Source organism: Mytilus trossulus, chromosome 5 (assembly GCF_036588685.1).
Source record: "Mytilus trossulus isolate FHL-02 chromosome 5, PNRI_Mtr1.1.1.hap1, whole genome shotgun sequence".
NCBI lineage: Eukaryota > Metazoa > Mollusca > Bivalvia > Mytilida > Mytilidae > Mytilus > Mytilus trossulus.
Window position 1 is genome coordinate 74251096 of NC_086377.1, and position 20673 is coordinate 74271768.

Here is a 20673-nt window from a genome sequence, read left to right on the forward strand (position 1 = left end):
ACAATGACTTTTAAGAAGAAAAACTTACCTCATCCCAACTTGCCATTATATCCTGTAAAAGAAAATGAAATCATTGTATATTTATAAAAATAAGGAGATATGATTACCAATGAGACAACTATGAACTTAAGTTCAAATGAAGTGGATGTAAGCAATTATAGGCAATGGTACGGCCTTCAACAATAAGAACAAGAGGCTGTCAAGTGACAGCAAACCAGATTTTCCTGCATAGGTCGAACCCTGAACAGTTGAACAAGTATGGACACAACATTTAAGTTTAAAACAGCTCTGAATTTGGATTCTGATTGAATATTTATAATAGATTATTTTTTAATTAAGAGGGAATGCCACGAACCATCAAGCTTCCTCCCTAAAATTTATTGAAAGTACATTTTTAATTAAAAATGAAAATGATATTTGCAAATCTGACACACAAACAGGATCATGTAAAAAAATAAACATTAACACACACAGCAACCAGATGCTCCGCAGGGCGTAGCTTTATACGACCGCAGAGGTTGAACCCTGAACGGTTGGGGCAAGTATGGACACAACATTCAAGCTGGATTCCGCTCTAAATTTGGATTGTGATTAAATAGTTGACACAGCATAGGTTTCTGACACAGAATGAATGTATTCAAATGAACTTAAAATTTTTGTTTTCTCTTAGAGCAATTCACTATGCTGTTGAATATTAATCCTCTCAAAAATATGTTTGAAGAAATTTTCTTTTTATTTATGAAATTTCAAATGAGAAAAATTAAACCCAATTTTTTAATCACATCCCCCTTTCCCTTATTCCAAAACTAATTTCAATTAAAATATTCTAATGGAGTTTGCAACAATTACTACTCATTTAAATACATCATAAAATATTAAGATGTAAAAAAACTGCTTGTTATCACTGAATGGTAAAGATTATTTAAATTTATCAGTTGGTAGTAAAAAGTGAATATATATTGTATATTGTATATAACAAAGATTTAAGTTGATTCTGGACAAAGAAAGATACTCCAATTAAAAAAAATTCTTGCAGATATTTCTTGCTTACTATACTGGACAAAGAAAGATAACTCTTAATTAAAAAAAAATTTGCTATTTCACAATATTGTGAAATTAGATATTTCTTGCCATTGCACAATACTGTGCAATTGAAAAGACTTGCTATTGCACAATACTTAATATAATAATTTTAGATCCTGATTTGGACCAACTTGAAAACTGGGCCCATAATCAAAAATCTAAGTACATGTTTAGATTCAGCATATCAAAGACATAGATGCCAACCCCTTTTGAGACAATCAGTAACAAACTATCAAATGTTCCGTATTTTTGAAAAGTTTTCAGTAATCATTCAAAAACTTGCATTTACCAATAAAAATTACTGACGAGTGGTTGCAAAATGATGTGCACTAAAATTTGTCGTTCAACATGTTGTCTGTAGTATGAATTCCATTCATTAATTGTTTAGATGTTCTCGACTCGTACATTTCTGTCAAGGAGAAGTAGAGAAAGGGGGAAAGCTACTTCATAAAATGCAAGTTTTCCTCTTCGGAAGTCAGTTAGTTCCCATCAATAGGTTTATAATTCCCAAGAAACCGGAAACATTACATTGTCGGTTTCTAAATACCGGACTAGGACGGAAAAGTAATGATAAAAATCCGCGATTTACAAAATTGAACGGCGATGATTGGGAATCCGTAACTATTCGACTTTGACCGTAATAGCGTAGTTTGTATCGCAAAATCGGAAAAACTACGGAAAAATCGTAATGGTTGGCATCTATGCAAAGAGGCCCAAGAATTTAATTTTTGTTAAAATCAAACTTAGTTTAATTTTGGACCCTTTGCACTTTAATTAAGACCAATATTAAAACTGGACCAAAAATTAAGAATCTACATACACAGTTAGATTTGGCATATCAAAGAACCCCAATTATTCAATTTTTGATGAAATCAAACAATGTTTAATTTTGGACCTCGATTTGGGCCAACTTGAAAACTGGGCCAATAATCAAAAATCTAAGTACATTTTTAGATTCAGCATATCAAAGAACCCCAAGGTTTCAATTTTTGTTAAAATCAAACTAAGTTTAATTTTGGACCCTTTGGACCTTAATGTAGACCAATTTGAAAACGGGACCAAAAATTAAGAATCTACATACACAGTTAGATTCGGCATATTAAAGAACCCCACTTATTCAATTTTGATGAAATCAAACAAAGTTTAATTTTGGACCCTTTGGGCCCCTTTTTCCTTAACTGTTGGGACCAAAACTCCCAAAATCAATACCAACCTTCCTTTTATAGTCATAAACCTTGTGTTTAAATTTCATAGATTTCTATTTACTTATACTAACACTATGGTGCAAAAACCAAGAAAAATGCTTATTTGGGTCCCTTTTTGGCCCCTAATTCCTAAACTGTTGGGATCGAAACTCCCAAAATCAATACCAACCTTCCTTTTGTGGTCATAAACATTGTGTTTAAATTTCATTGATTTCTATTTACTTTAACTAAAGTTATTGTGCGAAAACCAAGAATAATGCTTATTTGGGCCCTTTTTTGGCCCCTAATTCCTAAACTGTTGAAACCAAAACTCCCAAAATCAATCCCAACCTTTCGTTTGTGGTCATAAACCTTGTGTCAAAATTTCATAGATTTCTATTAACTTAAACTAAAGTTATAGTGCGAAAACCAAGAAAATGCTTATTTGGGCCCTTTTTGGCCCCTAATTCCTAAAATGTTGGGACCAAAACTCCCAAAATCAATACCAGCCTTCCTTTTATGGTCATAAACCTTGTGTTAAAATTTCATAGATTTCTATTCACTTTTACTAAAGTTAGAGTGCGAAAACTAAAAGTATTTGGACGACGACGACGACGACGACGCCAACGTGATAGCAATATACGACGAAAATTTTTTCAAAATTTGCGGTCGTATAAAAATGAATTACCACATAACAACTGTGACATCTACCTTCATAACACACATGACTTTAAAAAAAAGTCAAAAAGAAATGTTGATGTTATCATTACTCAGGTCAGGAACACTACCTTATATGGAATTAGCATACTTATGTTCTCGCACGTGTAATTGTTTATTTACGTGTGACGCAATTTATTGTTACTTGTTTTTTTTACCAATCCACTAAATGAGCAACAATGCATTATCGACTATTACGTGTTTACAATCAACCAAGAACACATGCTACTTACTTAAATACAACACATTTTGTCGTGCAATGCGGGATTAACAATTTGGCTTAGTTTTTCATTTTTTGTATCCACATTTATAGTTCGTGATATAAAGTATTGGTTCCATTCTCAGATTAATGAAGAGTTCTTTCTATGCGAAGAAAAAAGTGTTTGATTTACCAGATATATAGCTATTCACGTGTTTGATAATGACATGCAGAATTCATGTATTCGTCCACCAGACAGCAACGAAACAACAGTGAAAAACACAATTACACATCAGACAAACATACAAGTGTAAAGTTAGCCGTCGATTACAGCCGATGCTAATATTCATGTGTGCAGAAACTTTCGTATAGATAGTTAAAGAGAAATGTGTGATCCATGAATTTTGTGTTCATACAAAAGACGAAGACTAAGAGTTTGTCAAGGATCTGATCACGCTGATGGGGTCACTAAACTTTTTGAGTTTAAAAATATATATTGCACCTACTTTTATGTTTAAAAAGGAATTTAAATCGAGGACAAAATGTGTTTATATATTTGTCTTTAAGAGACAATAGCGTATAATCATCAATCGTGGCTATTAATAGCCGACTATACGGTATGGGGTTTTCTCATTGTTGAAGGCGTTACAGTTGCCTATCATTACGTACATCCACTTTATTTGTGCTTAAGTGGATAGTTGTCCCATTTGGCAATCATACCCCATCTCCTTATTTTTGTATATAAACATCCCTCAGAAGTTCGGGTTTCCATTATAAAGTATTTACATACATGACAGTGTTTACAAAAAAGTATTGATTTTTGACATATTTCAGTATTTGGCACTTTCAAACTGTTCCCTTTGCTCTGACGGTAGTGGAAAACAACTGTTGTTTCATATGGTGTTCGTCTTTGCTAAGATTTTTTTTCAAATGGAGATATTAGAATTTTTTTTAATTTTTAACGGACTCGGACTCGAACATTTGTCAATCTTAATAAAATCATTAATGATGTTATCCATGTTTATGTTCGACAACGTGGGAAATTTGATATGTTTTGTGAAAATTGCACCGTTACACCTAAACCTACTATATTTCTTTTATGCATTAGACATAAAAATTTCTATTTTTGTATATAAAATAAAGCCAGTTTTTCTTATGTTATTTTACACAAATAATTTTTGGTCACTTTATAGCTTACTTTTCAGCAACGAACCTGATTGATTACTTTACAAGATTGTGTATTGAATGGAAAGATGTCTCAATTGGCACTCATACATCATCCTCATATTTCTAACTTAATCATGTTAATAGGTAATATTGCACCCACTATGATCCAGAGGATTTATATAATCTGAGATATTGCACAGGACAGCAGCCGAACGACAAAAATACCTATGACGGACTCTGCTGTTGTCTGTTCTATAGTCGGGTTATTGTCTCTTTGACACATTCCCAATTTCCAGTCTCAATTTTATGCATCGAGTGATGAAACTATACAAAATATGTTAAGCTATTTACCGTCCGAGCTTTAATAACACTTATTTTTAGAATACTGAATATTATGATGTTCAGATCCTGATAAAAAGTTTACACATATAGAAGTGTTTCTGTGCCAGTTTTTGTGTTTTTTGAGGCAGAAATTTTAGAATGACATTTTATACGTTTTAAAGAGATTACAAAATTTTCATACTTGTCAGTAATCATTTCATACGAAATTTCACGGTTTCACGTCGTGAAATTATTGCACAGGTACAATGCATAACAATGGAAAAAAACCTGTTTAACTACTTTTACAAGGCGAGAAAGAAAGTCGAACAGTGAAGCTCGTAAGCAATACTTTTTCAATCTGAGCATGCAAACTGAAGATTATGTGATTTTAAAGAAACGTGTTAAAGTAAAGTCCCTTTAAATACTTATTACAATACAATTAAATACCCAAAGTGAAATCTGTTGGTACGAGTTCTACAACCGTCAATATGGGATTACATGTGGGTCTTCGTCAAACTGTTATTGCAACTTCAGCATGTTATTGTTAAGTCTGTCTGCAAGGCCTTAATGCCACTTTATATTCATACCCCTTCTGCCACCAGTCAATCAGAATCTGAAAAAAAGTTTTAAAATTTAAAACATGTAAACAGATTAAACAGAATAGAGAATGGAAACAAGGAATGTGTCAAAGAGACAACAACCCAAACAGAGAGCAGAGACAGCCAAAGGCCAACAATGGGTCATCAACACAGCAAGAAAATTCCGCACCCAGAGGCGCACTTGATCTGGCCCCTAAAGGCTAAACAATAATGATTACTAGTTCAGCAAAGTAAAGGCAAATATGTTTGTTATTTGTAAAATAAATCATAAATATTTTAATTTTTAGTGGCCTCTAGGGAAGGAACTCTTGAAACTTGTGCGCAGAAACTAAATGCATAGCCATGATAACTAATTTTTGAATTAAATTAATAATTTTTCATTAACCATGGTAAATCAATGAGACGAGGCTTTTAAGGGATAAACTTAGCTGTTATAACAAGGCTTAGTTATTTAAGGCATGTAACTTACTATATATGAGAAACTTGGGAATTACTGGGAAGCATGCGCAGAACCTCATTCCATGCTCTGATCATATTTCTTACAATAAATTAAAATACATTGTAATTAAGCATGTATATGTCTGAGCAAATGCTTTGGAGTGATGAAGAGAAGCTGTAATAACACCCTTTAGTTATTAGACATACATGTACTTTTTCTGTAATAACATAGATGTACTATGCATGATTGGAAACTATGAACTATTATATCTTTCTATAGTTGATTATACATTTTAACAAAACTAATAATGTATCTATTGTTCCTTTGAAACATGTAACATACATATATGTTATCACAGTTCTTGATTTTTTAGTCCACAATAACAAATGTATGTTATTTTTCTGTAATAACTCTATAGAGTTATATCCTTGACTGACTGAACCATGAAAATGAGGTCAACGTCGGGTGACAGCTGCCAGTTGGACATGTACATCTTATAATGATTCCATATACAAATAAATTGGGAATGTTTCCATGGGACACAGAAGTTGCCCTCGCTTGCATATCATATAAAGTTATAAAGGGACATAACTGAAGAACGGTAAAGGTCACTATCAAAATTTGGTTGAGGCGAACTTAAGTCAGAGAACGGAAATGAAAAATTCAGCACCTTAACCATTTGTAAAGAAAAATAACTCTAGAACAGTTTAAGTGAAGCACCAAAATTCAAACTTGATCTGTCCTTTGTGGAAATAAGCATTGTGTATAAGTTTCATAACATTTGGTTGAGGCAAACTAAAGTTAGAGAACGGATACCAACTTTGGGATGCATGGACATATGTAGGGACAGACGGACACACAGACTGACAAGGGCATAAATATAGTAGACCTATTGCTTACAGTATTTAAGATGTGATAGATAGTTTATTCTCATAAAACCATGAAGTACATAGGTTACAGAGAAGTTAAAAACATGCATATGGACTTGACCCATACAAATTTAACCTTGCATGTTCACTGATCCATGAATAGAAAACAAACTGTCTGATGTGCACTAGGACCCTGCAACATGTGCAAGGTACGCACATACCAAATATAGTTATCCAATTACTCATAATAAGAGAGAAATTAAGAATACTAACAATCTTAATTTTTTTTTCAAGTAGTCAATGAACCATGAAAATGAGGTCAAGGACAATGGACATATGACAGACAGAAACTTCATAACATAAGGCATCTATCATTTGTCTATGTCCAAAGTACGAAGTATGAAGGATCCAGGTCTTCTATATACAAATGTAGGTAAATAAAATTCACTTGTATAAGTATCCTACAAATTTACATGTGAATACAGAGTTTATTCTGTGTATTGGATATTGTCAAAATGGCCAAATCCAACCCGCCACTGTAAGGATTAGATGGGCAACCCTGCCTTAACCAATGAATGGTAGACAAACCAAGAGATAGTCCAGGAGAAGGCAAATCATTTGACAAAGACACACGCGGGACAAGAATGTCACACCATGTCTTAGATATATGATTTTTTATTAGTTGTTATAGGTTTGAGCTAGCTGTCAATACCTGAGAATATGTACAATGTGTTTTTGTTGTTGTGAGGGATTTTTTAATACGCTGTCAAGTCCAGTATGTATATATATAAGTGTTAAAAGTTTGTGTGCTTTGTATTTCGTAGATTTACATTCCCTAACATGATATTCATAAAATCACACGGGTTGGCATGGTTGGTGTCTTGGTAGAATCTGGAATTGCTCATCTTTTTGGAGCACATATTTCATGTATTTCGTCCTATTTGTCATCTTATTTTTAAGGACCTGGGTTTGTATTTGTCTCTTTGTTTTTCTCATTTTGACTGACGGTACATTAGTCGCTAATTTCCGCGACCAAATTAATTGAAACAAGAAGTAATTGTAACAGGATGCTGTTACGAAGTCTCCCAAACAAAGTTCCCATAATTTGCCATTCCCATGGTCACATATTCATTTGATTTGTTTTATTGTCCCTAAAAGAATATATATGGTTTAGGGGTTGGGATCCTTTGATCGTTTACAATTTATCAAACATGAGGGGGTGGGGGTGACCCCAATGGACTTCACCTATATTTCATTTAATTTGTTTAATTGTCCCTTACAAGATATATATGGTTTAGGGGTGGGGATCTTGACCTTTTACAATTTATCAAACATGAGGGGGTGGGGGTGACCCCCATAGACTTCCCAGGGGTTAAAAAATTTTGTTACAGCTAACTAGCCCAGGACTTATTGGCAGCAGGATTTTACTAGCCCTGTTGGAAGAACTGCTAGTCCATCAAAACTGACCTGCTAGCCCTAGCTATATATATAGTATGCCTTAAAAATCAAGAGTTTGCTGCATAATACAAAGTGGGTGTCCTTTGTTTTGAAGGAGACAGTATACACTGTATTTAAAAAAAATTGTTGATCTGTAATTTATTCTTTTGGTGCTTAACCTAACTTACTCAGGAGCCTGTAATTCAGTGGTTGTCGTTTGTTTATGTGTTACATATTTGTTTTTCATTCATTTTTTTATATAAATGTTAGTTTTCTCGTTTGAATTGTTTTACATTGTCATGATTGTCTTATCGGGGCCTTTTATAGCTGACTGTGCGGTATGGGCTTTGCTCATTGTTGAAGGCCGTATGGTGACCTATAGTTGTTAATGTTTGTGTCATTTTGGTCTTTTGTGGATAGTTGTCTCATTGGCAATCATACCACATCTTCTTTTTTATATTAGTTGTTCCCACATTCAAAGCAGACTTTTTATATGCGTGCTTGGGGCAACTAACGGCAATATTCACAGAGCATTGTCTGGTTTTTTCCTCAGCAACAGCCAACCTTGCCAGGGGAATCATTGTGTCCCAGTTCTGCCAACTTTTCAGGAAGTGAATGTGTGATTTTTTGGCCAAATTGTAAAGATCAAAGAGAAAAAACAATAGATCAAAAGAAAATGCCGCCAAATAAGCATGAACATGTGTGAGTCTTGTGCTAAATACTTGGCAGCCCTTCTGTCCTGGACACTATTATTTTTTTTCCGCGACTTTTCCCTGTCGTATTTAGCATTTTTGGGGGATGAATTTTCAGCCTCGTTACTCCTTTCATCTACCGGTTTTTGTTTTGAAACTGACGTAAGTTCCTGGGGTTCCCGTACTAAAATATTAAAAAATATTTTGTTGCATGGTTTCGTGCTCAAGAGCTGTGCAACAAGACAGGTCAATACCAATCAATACCTCATACCCCCAAATACCGTTAATTGAAAATCTTGGCACGATAAGCAATGTATAAAGCAAACTATTATGTAATCCTCTGAGGGCTAAATTGACAATAGAGAATTAAGGATTAAAGAAGTGTTATATATACAAAAAGGATTTCTTACTTTTTAAGATGATTTAGGTTATACGTATGTCACAAAGACTGGATATTTGCGAAATAGATCAACTAGCATTATTATGTAAATTATTTGAGTATTAATGTTATGTAAATTAAATAATGAAAAAACAATATATATAAGTTGACCATGTAGTAAGGGACAGTCAGTATTGACACTTGCTTTATAGACACGTATTGGACACTTGTGTTATAGACTTGGATTTATATTAGACATGCTGTTTTATTATGTCTCATAAACTTATGTGATTATTGTGATTGATAACTATATTGAATGCTGATTAATAAACATTATATATTGAACTTTGAATCTGTGTTACGTTGACATGTATTCATATCAAAGCTACCAGCTAGTTCCCCCAACCTAGCAAGATGAGTAACCAGGTCAGGAACGAGCATAGTACTGGCCTTGGTTATACAATACCCCAAGCCATGGTATGAGAAATCGATATTTAAAGTACGAGAATTGCAATCAACACATGATACCAGGCCACCAGACATGCCAGAGGCATAAATGATCTAGTCCTGGGCGTCGGGCTAGTGGATTTTTTAACCCCTGATACCAGGCCACCAGACATGCCAGAGTTATTTGTTCTATTTTTAAAATATGTACAACAGGACCTGTACAAACCAGTTCAAATTCTTGAAATCCCAGATGATTTAATTGAATCAAATTGGCTAACATAGAATAGTGATGAAGGGATTTTTCACTTTCTATTTTGGAAACGTCAAGAATTTTTTGTTACTAGTCCGTCGGGCATATCGGATTACACATTTTAATTGCCCGAGGCGTAAATGATCTAGTCCTGGGCGTCCGGCTACTGGATTTTTTAACCCCTGCTTCCCCTATATTTCATTTGATGTGTTTTATTGTCCCATACAAGAATATACATGTATATGGTTTAGGGGTGGAGATCTTGACCATTTACAAGTTTGCAAATAAGAGGGGGTGGGGGTGACCTCCCAGGGACTTCCCTTTTATTTCATTTGACTTGTTTTATTGTCCCATACAAGAATATATATGGTTAACAGGTTTAGGGGTGGGGATCTTGACCGTTTACAAGTTAATAGCACATTCTCAAATTGAAGGGGGTGGGGATGACCCCCAGGGACTTCCCTTTTATTTCATTTGATTTGTATTATTGTCCCATACAAGAATACATATGGTTTAGGGGTGGGGATCTTGACCGTTTACAAGTTAATAGCACATTCTTAAATTGAATGGGGTGGGGATGACCCCCAGGGACTTCCCTTTTATTTCATTTGATGTGTTTTACTGTCCAATACAAGAAAATATATGTTTTAGGGGTGGGGATCTCAACCGTTTACAAGATAATAGCACATTCTCAAATTGAAGGGAGTGGTGGTTACCCCCAAAGACTCACCCTTTATTTCATTTGATTTATTTTATTGTCCTGTGATCATTTCTGAAGACTGTATGTGTGTCTATCACTTACAGTTTTCAAGTCATTTAAAAATCCAAAAAAAATAAATCCCATAGGGTTCTATAGTAAACCCTTCCCTTCTTTATGCCCCCCAAAATGCCCCTTAATAAACCCCAATGCACAAACGAAAGATTGATGGCTCCCCTAAACAAGTTGTTCTAACATTTTATGAAACCCTAAGTAAATCTGACAAGCTGTTTTGGAGAACCGCTGCCGCTACGGCATTGGCTGGTAATTAAAATTGCTTTCAGACTTTTAAAATTCTTCTCTATAAGCATGATAAGCCAACAGAATCCAACTAAAAAAAAATTTAAATTGAGCTTCGGGCTTGTGGACTCTCAAGTTAATCGTGAAGGCTGCATTGGTTTCCTTAAGTCTGCATCAGTTCTAACTTTAAAATTTGTTAGTCGAAATGGACAGGAAGAGACTACAGAACAAAAATAAGATTTAATAGATCATGTAGATGAAAACTCAGAATTTATCAGTAGGAAAAGGAGGGTTACATTAGTTTTAAGGTTTCTCTAACAAATTGCAGCACGAAGTGTCAAATCAATTACATGTCATTGGACTATTATACTAACGGGACTGGAAACTGATCGATCTGTTGAGATTTCAATGCCCCGATAGTCGGATTATAGATTTTTTGTTTTGATTGACAGCTTATCGTGTCACGTAGTAAATTAGCATTCGGTACATGTAAACAATAGAACTGTTAATATTGGTGGATTTGAAATAAAGAATAATTATTAAATCAATTAATTTATATGCGAAAAATAGATATTGTTTACGAAAAATTATCAATAGATAGTCAATATTTAACTTATAACATTATAAGTGTTGAAAATAAACCAGATATAGTCGAAACACTTTACTTGACCGCTAAGAAAACAACGTGTCAAAGGTTAAAAGATCATAAATAATCCTGATAAAAACAATAAGTGTGCAATAAAAACAATGTTGACAATTTCAGTTCCTAATTAATTCATATAACAAACGCTACCCGGGTCTCATGAAAACAAAGCCACATTGTTTTGAACTTTTGTGAACTTCGTGTTTACACCAAAATTTCAATATGGCGGTGCACGGTCGGGCCTACTTTTGTAGATCTAATTGTGGAACCTAGTGTACATATTTTTTACGAAGTCATATGCTAATGCCACTTGAAGACCATTACTAAGCTAAATTAAACCTGATTATAATAAAATATTGCACACATAAAAAGGAGTAGGCAATTTTAAAGGAATAGTATAAATTATTTCAGCCTTGTATGTGGGTTCTGGTTGTAATGAGAAAGAGATATTTTTTTCCACTTTTCACTCTAAAAAGTCAAATGAAAGTGAAAACTTAAACTTTAAGATTATGTAATAAAATTCTACTGTTCGCGATAAAAATTTCACTGTTCGGGGGTGTTGAAATTAGTGGGGGTTATATTAAAAGAATGATACTTAAATAAGTGATTTTTGGGAAGGAAATTGAGGTCTGATACTTAAACAAGTGATTTGTATGTCATTATCCTAGATTCAGTACAAGGTCATCACCTGAAATGACCTGGTCATCCTAGACAACACAGATATTGGTTCTGATAAGTTTAGAAACATAATTAGTCCCTGGATCATTAGTATTCTATATTTAAAGTTACAATAAAATGAAATCACTTCTTCTAGTGATTAGTTTGTGCTACTTAAATAGGTGATTATTAAAGAAAGACAACTCTAACTTCCAACCTTGATGGAAATAATGTTACTTGAATCAGTGATTTAGAAAATCACTTGTTTAAGTAAGTCCCCTGACTGATAAATAAAAATAAACAACAACCTTCTAACAATTATTCAACAGGACTAAAATACCTGTTGCACTGAAAAACAATGAAAATAATATAACATTATTTTTCAGGGATGATTCTACTATATAGTTTAGGGCCGCTTAGCGGCCCTCAATTCCTATAGCGGCCCCGAAAAAAATGGGTAAAAATAAATTCCCAATTGAATATAAAAAAAATATTTCCGGAAATTTTTCCGTTTTTGACTTAGGCAATTACAATTTTCCAGCATTTCTCATCAAAGCGTGTTAAAAGCCTAATAAGAATAATGTCAACGGAAGATTGTTAAGATAAGGTAAATGAGCATATTGTTGTAAGTTTTCTTTCAAAAGTTTAAGAGAAGTTTTTCACTACATTTGGTCTCGTAATTTTAAAGCAGAGTGAGACCTTAATTATAGTTAGAATATCATAAATTTGACAAAAAAATGTTACATGGGAGTATTCGATCTCGTAAAAGCAGATCGCCCAGCAGGTCGATTACAGATGCTTTTTGCCAAAATGGGTCTCGTAAAAGCAGACCTTGGCAGGGAGCAAAACTTATTAATTTTGACAATACCTTTGATAAATCTAATGTGCGCCGATCTCGTAAAGGTAGTCCGATATTATTCTGACGCCCAACGGTTGTTTAGCCAGACAAGCTGGGCCGTGTGACCAGCTTGTCTGGCTAAACAGCCGTTGGACGTCAGAGTAATTTCGGACTATTGTCAAAGCAGATCGATTAACAGAACTCGTTATCAAATATATTTATGAAAAATATAAATAAGTATTTCTGTCAAAATTCCGACTGTCTAGGCATTTTAGAATAAAGGACGACATAAACAAATCAATGAAGGATAGAAAATTTACTCTTTTTTGTAGTCTAGATGAAAATGATATGAATAGTGGAAATTATCCAAACAATTAAAATTTGAAAACAAATTATTATGGTTCAATGTTTCAATTTTATTGTTCCTTAGGGTTACACCTAGGGTAAAACTATGACAACCTCCCATATAATTTTATCAGCAACAAAATTGCCAAAAATATCTTACCAAAATAAGACTTTTAAACCATTGTAAATGCTCTCATGAATTTAACAGAACTTATGTGCTAGTCCAATTTGAAATTAATTTCAAGCAATGTCAATTTATAAAGATGACTAGTTGTTGTATGACCAATGGATATTTTTATTTGCTATATATGTAAAAAGGTTACCATAGCTAAGATGCAAACTACTAAAAGAAGTACAATAAACTTCATGTACATGTAACAACTTTAGTTTTACTCGTCCCAATCGAATGTCAGAATGTCAAGCGATCTGGTAATCATGATATATTTATATACTATTAGTATTATTTGATAATCCGCTGAGTAGCTCCATCAGGATTATTCAAAATGTTACAACTTCTTACAGCAGTCATTGTATATATAAATATAGGTAAAACTTGATACATTTTCCGTTTTTACAGGAAAATAGTGTTAATTCATCTTAGATTTTAAACCCAAGCTATTCTAACTCCTTAACATAATTATAATACTCCAATAAGTAGTTCGTATGTATTTAACATACTGGAAAAGATATTTTGAAAATTTTACGTAGCCATGGTATTTTGACCCCCTGCGGTATATTGAACCCCTCTTCTATAGACCTTGATTTTCAAAAATTCAAGCTATTCTAACTCCTTAACATAGTAACAATACTCCAATTTGTAGGATGCATGTATTCAACATGCTGGAAAAGATATTTTAAAAATTATACTTAGCCATGGTATTTTGACCCCCTGTTGTATATTGAACCCCCTTCTATAGACCTTGATTTTCAAAAATTCAAGCTATTCTAACTCCTTAACATAGTAATAATACTTCAATAAGTTGTTTGTATGTATATAACATGCTGGAAAAGATATTTTGAAAATTTTACTTAGCCATGGTATTTTGACCCCCCTGCGGTACATTGAACCCCTTACCATAGACATTCAATTTCAAAAATTCCAGCTATTCTTAATCCTTAACATAGTAATAATACTCCAATTTGTAGTTTGAATGCATTTTTAAAACTAGCTTGAACAAATATTTTGAAGAAAAAAAAAATCCATTGTATTTTGACCCCCTCCCCCTTCCATTGTATATTGAACCCCATCCTATAGACTTTGAATTTTAAAAATCCAAGTTTTTCTAACTCCTTAACATAGTTTTAATACTCCAATAAGTAGTTTGTTTGTATTTAACATGCTGGAAAAGATATTTTGAAAATTTTACTTAGCCATGTTATTGTACCATGGTATATTGAACCCCCTACTATACATCTAAAGGCCTTTCATGTTAAAATATCTTGCTACTGTAACTCCTTAACATATTTATTATACTCCAATCAGTAGTTTGTATTTATTTTATTAGTTTGAAAAGATGTTTTGAAAATTTTACTTTTTAAAATCAAGTGAGCCATGGTAATTTGACCCCTCCCCCTTTTTTACCATGGAGAATTAAAACTTAAAAGTCTTCCATTCTATATAAATATTTTAAATTTCAAAGAATTATAGTGTCCAAGCTACATGGTCTAGTTTTAATGCTTGAAGAAGTTTTTTGAATGAAATTTTGTTGGTTAAGACTTCAGAGCACTTATATACCAAGCAAATATTTTTCTTTTAACCAACCATTGAAAATTGACCTCCCCTTCTTGTATTTATGATTTTTAATATTTGATTAGCTTTTATATAATGTTAAATGTTTTATTAATCATCTAAAATGAAAAAAACAGGGGGGTTCAATTTACCATGGGGGTTCAATTTTCCATACAGGGGGGGTTCAATTTACCATGGGGGGGTTCAATTTACCATAGCGGTATTTTGACCCCGGGGTCATTTTACCATGGGGTTCAAAATACCATATGACACCGGAAAAAAAATCCCAATTGCATGAAAATTCCCAATTTTGATAGTCAAGGGACCCATTTGAAAACACCTGGAATCACCCCTGTTTTTATTCGAGAAATTTCAAACAGAATAATTATGTCAGCTCACTGTAACTGGTAAATAACATCTTGTATGTATAAAAGTAAAGTAAATTCATATCTGTATATCAGTTACAATATTTATACCATGAAATCTGTAAACCAATCTCATTCAGGACTGATGTTAAAAATGCATTGAATGTGAATAGCATTAGAAGTGAACTGCCGCTTCTGCATGGATTCCTATCTATGTTTTTAGTTGAACATGTTGAAAATACATATATTGATTGTGGTTAAACCACATTATTCAGTATCCTTTACTATCTTGTGTGCAGAGTTTGCGAAAAGTGTCAGTCCTCAGGATTTCACCACCTAAATTTTGCATAGGACTGACACATTTTTAGTATTCTTCAATAGATTAATAGTGAGAACCAGCAGATTTTCTTCAAGGACCACCAGGGGAAAAAAGATTTCGCAAACTCTGCATGTACAATGGCAAGTGGTTGAACTATCTTTAAATCGCAATAAACTGGCTGTATACATGCAAAAAAAAACTATCACCACTGATTTCCAATCAAAACTAAACCAAAAGTTGTCCATGCAAGGGAATTAATTTTGATATGAACACCATGAACACAGCTATCTAGATTTATTTATTGGACCTAATTATTTAATTAATACATTAAACTTAATAAAAAAAAGTACATTTTATGACTGTATAACGTTCCCTTGTATTTTTTTGAAACGAATGTAACTTTCAAACCCTTGTTTGTCAGTCAGAGCTCAGACATAAATAAGTCTGAATCTGCTTTTGACTCATAGAGGTCTAAATTTGTAAGTTTAGGATTTATCTCCCTTTAATGCAAGACAAAATACGACTTTAATAAGTAAAATATTGTTAAGCAAGAAATAATTGTCCAGAATCAAAACTTTGCAAATATCGACTCCTACAAGTCGATAAGTTATCAAAATTGATTAACTTCAAGACCCACGCATATTTATAAAAAGTTCATGCGTCTAAATCAAATAATGACAACATTGAAAGACAATGCTTTGTCTTCTAAAGAAAAATATGAATGAGAGTCTAAAAAATCGGAGATAATGTTAGTTAACCTTACAATGCAACCACCTGGAACCACACTTAATGAGGTAAAACATCTGTTTTTAGTAAGGATGTTCAATTAGATAATTAAATATAGATAGCTCAAGTCCTTGTGAACTCTCAGACAGGTTTTTGCTGTCATAGGTGGTGTACTTTGGCCACCAAGTAAAATGTAGTATTTTCATCAACATAAATAGACCTAAACAAGTCTGTCATTTTCTGACTTAGATAAGTCTAAAATTGAAAACAATTTTTTATAATAAATACATGTTTTGACTTCTTCAAGTCAAAAACAAAACTCGACTTGTTTATGTCTGAGCTCTGACTGTTTGTACCTCAAATATTTCATCGTATTCCCGAAAATTATAATATACAGAATCATGAATATTCATATAATATCTATCAAAAGTAATCAGAACCTTCTGAGACTTAACAAGTTCATAGAAGGCCGTAATTGGAGGTCACCCAAAGATTTTATTTTTACACACATCTGGGAACATTTTTTTATGGTAATTTGGAGTTATCTCCCATTGGTTTGCCATTCCTACAAAATGTAAATAATATTTTTAAAATGAGATAAAATGAGTAGAGCCTGGCCCTTTGTCATTTCTTCGCGTGAGTCAAATTTAACAGAAATATTAAAAACTTACCCTTTAAAGTCATTGAAATGATTATGATTGATGATTTCTTGGTTAAAAAGAATTGTTTGTAGAACACGTTGTCAAAACAAAAAACAAACCAAAACGAGACACTGAATGACGGGATTGGGACAAGTCGGACCAGGAAAACTCGGACCAGTTTTAAAGAAACTCTGATTGGATTGAAAGATATGACCAGTTTGAAACACTGATTGGGCCCATTTAAGGTCGATTCTAAACAATTTCAAAGACACCTCGGAACAATGTGAAACACTGATTGAGTCCATTTAAGAACGCTTCTCAGTGGTTGATTCTAAGGAAAAAAAGGGGGCGTAGAGGACGTAATTGACGCAGCCTCCCGTTTGATCGCAAAATAAATAATAAATAATTTTTCACGGTGTATATAGATTTTTAGTATAAAAATGTCCAAACATTTTTTTTATTTTATTGTCTTAAAAACTGGTCCGAGTTGTCTTAAAATGAGTTTGACAAAATTTCGTTGTTTTATTCATGAATGTCTATTAAAAAAATAAGTCAAATGGAGCCATTGATTCACATAAATTTGCCAATGAATATTGACTGAATGCTACCATTTCCCCAACAGGAGGATCTTTTCCTTTGTCACATCAGTGAGGGTCTGGAATTGGGGAGGGGTGTCGTATTTACAAACTGATTCACCTCAGTGACACATGCAACAGTGGACGATCAATGTATTTGAATGGGGACATATAGTTAGACCCCCCCCCCTTTATCCTGGGTTTGGACCCCCCACCCTTTTAAAAATGGCTGGATCCGCCCGTGCATGCATGTAATTCAGTACAAAGAGTCACATTTTCCTTCGTCAATTTTGTGACTCATGTCAGAAAGCAAAACTGGTTTGCAAGCCAGTCTCAATACTCTTAGTACATATTGCTCAAAATTGGAAACTACAGGTTAATGTTCAAAAATCAAATGTTTTAGTATTTAACTCTAATGGTAAAACATATCTAAATGAGTTTTTCTATAATGATAAGGTCATACAAACTGTCTCCAAATATTGCTACTTGGGAATAATGTAAAAGTGTAATGGCAACTTTAACTTAGCTGTATCCTTACTAATGGAAAAAGCTAGGAAAGCATGTTTTAAGATTAAGAAAACAATTGGATTGGATAATCCTTGTACACTTTTAGAAAAATTATTTGATTCATTAGTAAGCCCCATATTGCTGTATTGTAGTGAGATTTGGGGCGTTTTTGATAATTCGGGAGACAATTCCATTTTGGAAAAATTCCATATGAAATTCATAAAAGAAATTCTAGGTGTTCATTGTAAAGCAATTAATGCTGCTTGTAGAGCTGAACTTTGCAGGCTACCGTTATGCTCAAAACTATCATTTTCTTGTATTAAGTTTTATGATCATATTTTAAGGTCTGAAAACACACTTATATCCAAAGTTTTTCTGGCAACTGAAAAAAATAACCCCTGGACAAAGAAACTTTATTCTATTTTTAACAATCTAGGATTTTCAAACCTAGCTGGGGGAAACTTTTCTATTAAACAATATCTACCAAGTATTAAACAACGAGTGATTGATCAGTGCCCACAGGATCAATCATCAAAAATTCATGATTCATCAAAACTAAAATTTTACCAATAATTTCATAATTCAAAGCAGCGTAGTTCTTATGTTGATGTTCTAAGTAATAGATTAGAAAGATCATCTCTGTGTAAAATTAGATTGAGTGCACACAATCTTGCTATTGAAAAGGGGCGATATTTAGGTTTACCCACCGATGAACGAGTTTGTAATGTATGTAAATCAGGTGAGGTAGAAGATGAAAATCACTTTTTACTGAAATGTGAAATTTTTTCCAACTATAGAATTAACTTTAAAAACAAGATTTTAAATATACTTCCTACATGTTGTAGTGAAAATCAGCTAAATATTAATAGTTGTATTAATAGTAATTCTTGAAAAGTCATGAAAGTGACTAGTTCTTATATATATAAATGTCTAGTGTATAGAAACGAGATTTTAGCTTCTTAATTATAACATATTTAACTACTAGTAACTGTATGATGTATTCATTGTTGTAATACACTGTAATATGGGCCTTTGCCAATTATTGTAATTGTGTTTGTGCCAATAAAAAAAATATTTGTATTTAAATATTAAAATATTTGTAATTTCCGAAAGTCAATTGGCAATGTTTTTTTGTAGAATAGTACATTTGTTTTGTACAAGTTCAACTTGTATGCGAACACAAGCATGTGCACTTTTCTCAGTGGTGGCTTTATTTCAAGAAAAAATAACTAACCTGTTCCCTTTGGAAATGCAGAAATTTTCACTTCCGCATACAAAAGTCTTAACACTTTCTGATACGTGAAATCTCTGTTTGCTAAGAAATTATCTCCCGGTAAAGGTGTCGATAATTTTCAGTTATTTTTTTAATTGTTACTTGATCGTCCACCCTCATGACCCTCGCGTGCACCCAACCATTAGACAGTATATTTAACTGCGGAGGGTCACCGACTGATATTAACATGATTAATAAACAAAACATACATGTAATAACATCAGATACACATACAACACAGACAGACAGACAGACAGCACATATATGTATTAATACATAGATAACACATGCAGAATAAAAGTTAAGCAAGTTATATATTAAAACAAATGTCAAATATCAGCACATAGTAGCACATAGTATTAATATCGGAGTAGCACATGCAAAATAAAACACTATACGCACAAAAAAAAGACTGCATGCAGCAATAGTAAAGGTAATGCATAAGCAAAAGAAATAAATTGCTTGTTGTTTTTGGCCGTGGTATATCTGCTATGCCTTTGTACCTGAGTTCATATGAAATTTCTTTAAAATTTACTAAACTATGTAGGAATTCTGGACTTGATTTATTAATTATTTTATATGTCTCTAATGCCATGGTTCTCAATCTTCTCATTTTTAGTGCTGGTAGCTTAGACTGTTCAAGAAGTGTATCGTAAGAATTAGTGTAGTCGTCATAAATAAATCTGAGTGCTCTTTCTTGTATTTTTTTCTATTTTCCTTGTGTTTTGTTCACTGCAGAAGTGCCATGTAAGAGGACAGAAGCTGAGGTTTGACATGATAAATGAGTGGTATATTGTAAGTTTAGAAAGTCTGGTGAGATGAGTGCCAATTCTTTTTAGAACGTTTAGTTGTCGTGCAGCTTTTTTGCAAATATTTGAAATGTCACATTTTATATTGAATCCATTTAGGTTGACAACGATATTTTGAGTGTGTGTTTTTTTTTTATCTATGGCAATTGCCTGGAATTTTTCTGGGTTTGCCTGCATTTTGTTGAAAGAGAACCATGATATTAGGGAATTACTATCTTCCTCTAAGGGTTTAATAACTAATTCCAAAGTAGTACCTGTTTTTGAGAGGGTGTTATCATCAACATAGTTATATGAATCACAGTGTTTGACAAAACGAAAAATAGCATTTATGAATAAATTAAATAATACAGGGCCTAGTATAGATCCCTGAGGAACACCTTTATATATATCTTGCATTTGACTCTGGCCTATTTTTACACACTGTTTTCTTGCAGTCAGATAGCTTTTGAGTATATACAGAACAAAT

General features: G+C 33.1%; 1 long non-coding RNA gene and 1 pseudogene across 1 annotated transcript; one reads left to right on the forward strand and one right to left on the reverse strand.

Moving 5' to 3' along the window:
- Positions 1–19: 19 nt before the first annotated feature.
- Positions 20–17184, reverse strand: LOC134717465 (uncharacterized). Its single transcript, XR_010107321.1, has 3 exons — positions 17074–17184; positions 5119–5284; positions 20–52 (listed from the first exon to the last, which is right to left on the reverse strand). It is a non-coding gene; the product is annotated as an uncharacterized LOC134717465 (long non-coding RNA).
- A 68-nt stretch (positions 17185–17252) lies between these two features.
- On the forward strand, positions 17253–19016 carry LOC134718297 (uncharacterized; annotated as a pseudogene).
- The last annotated feature ends 1657 nt before the right edge of the window (positions 19017–20673 follow it).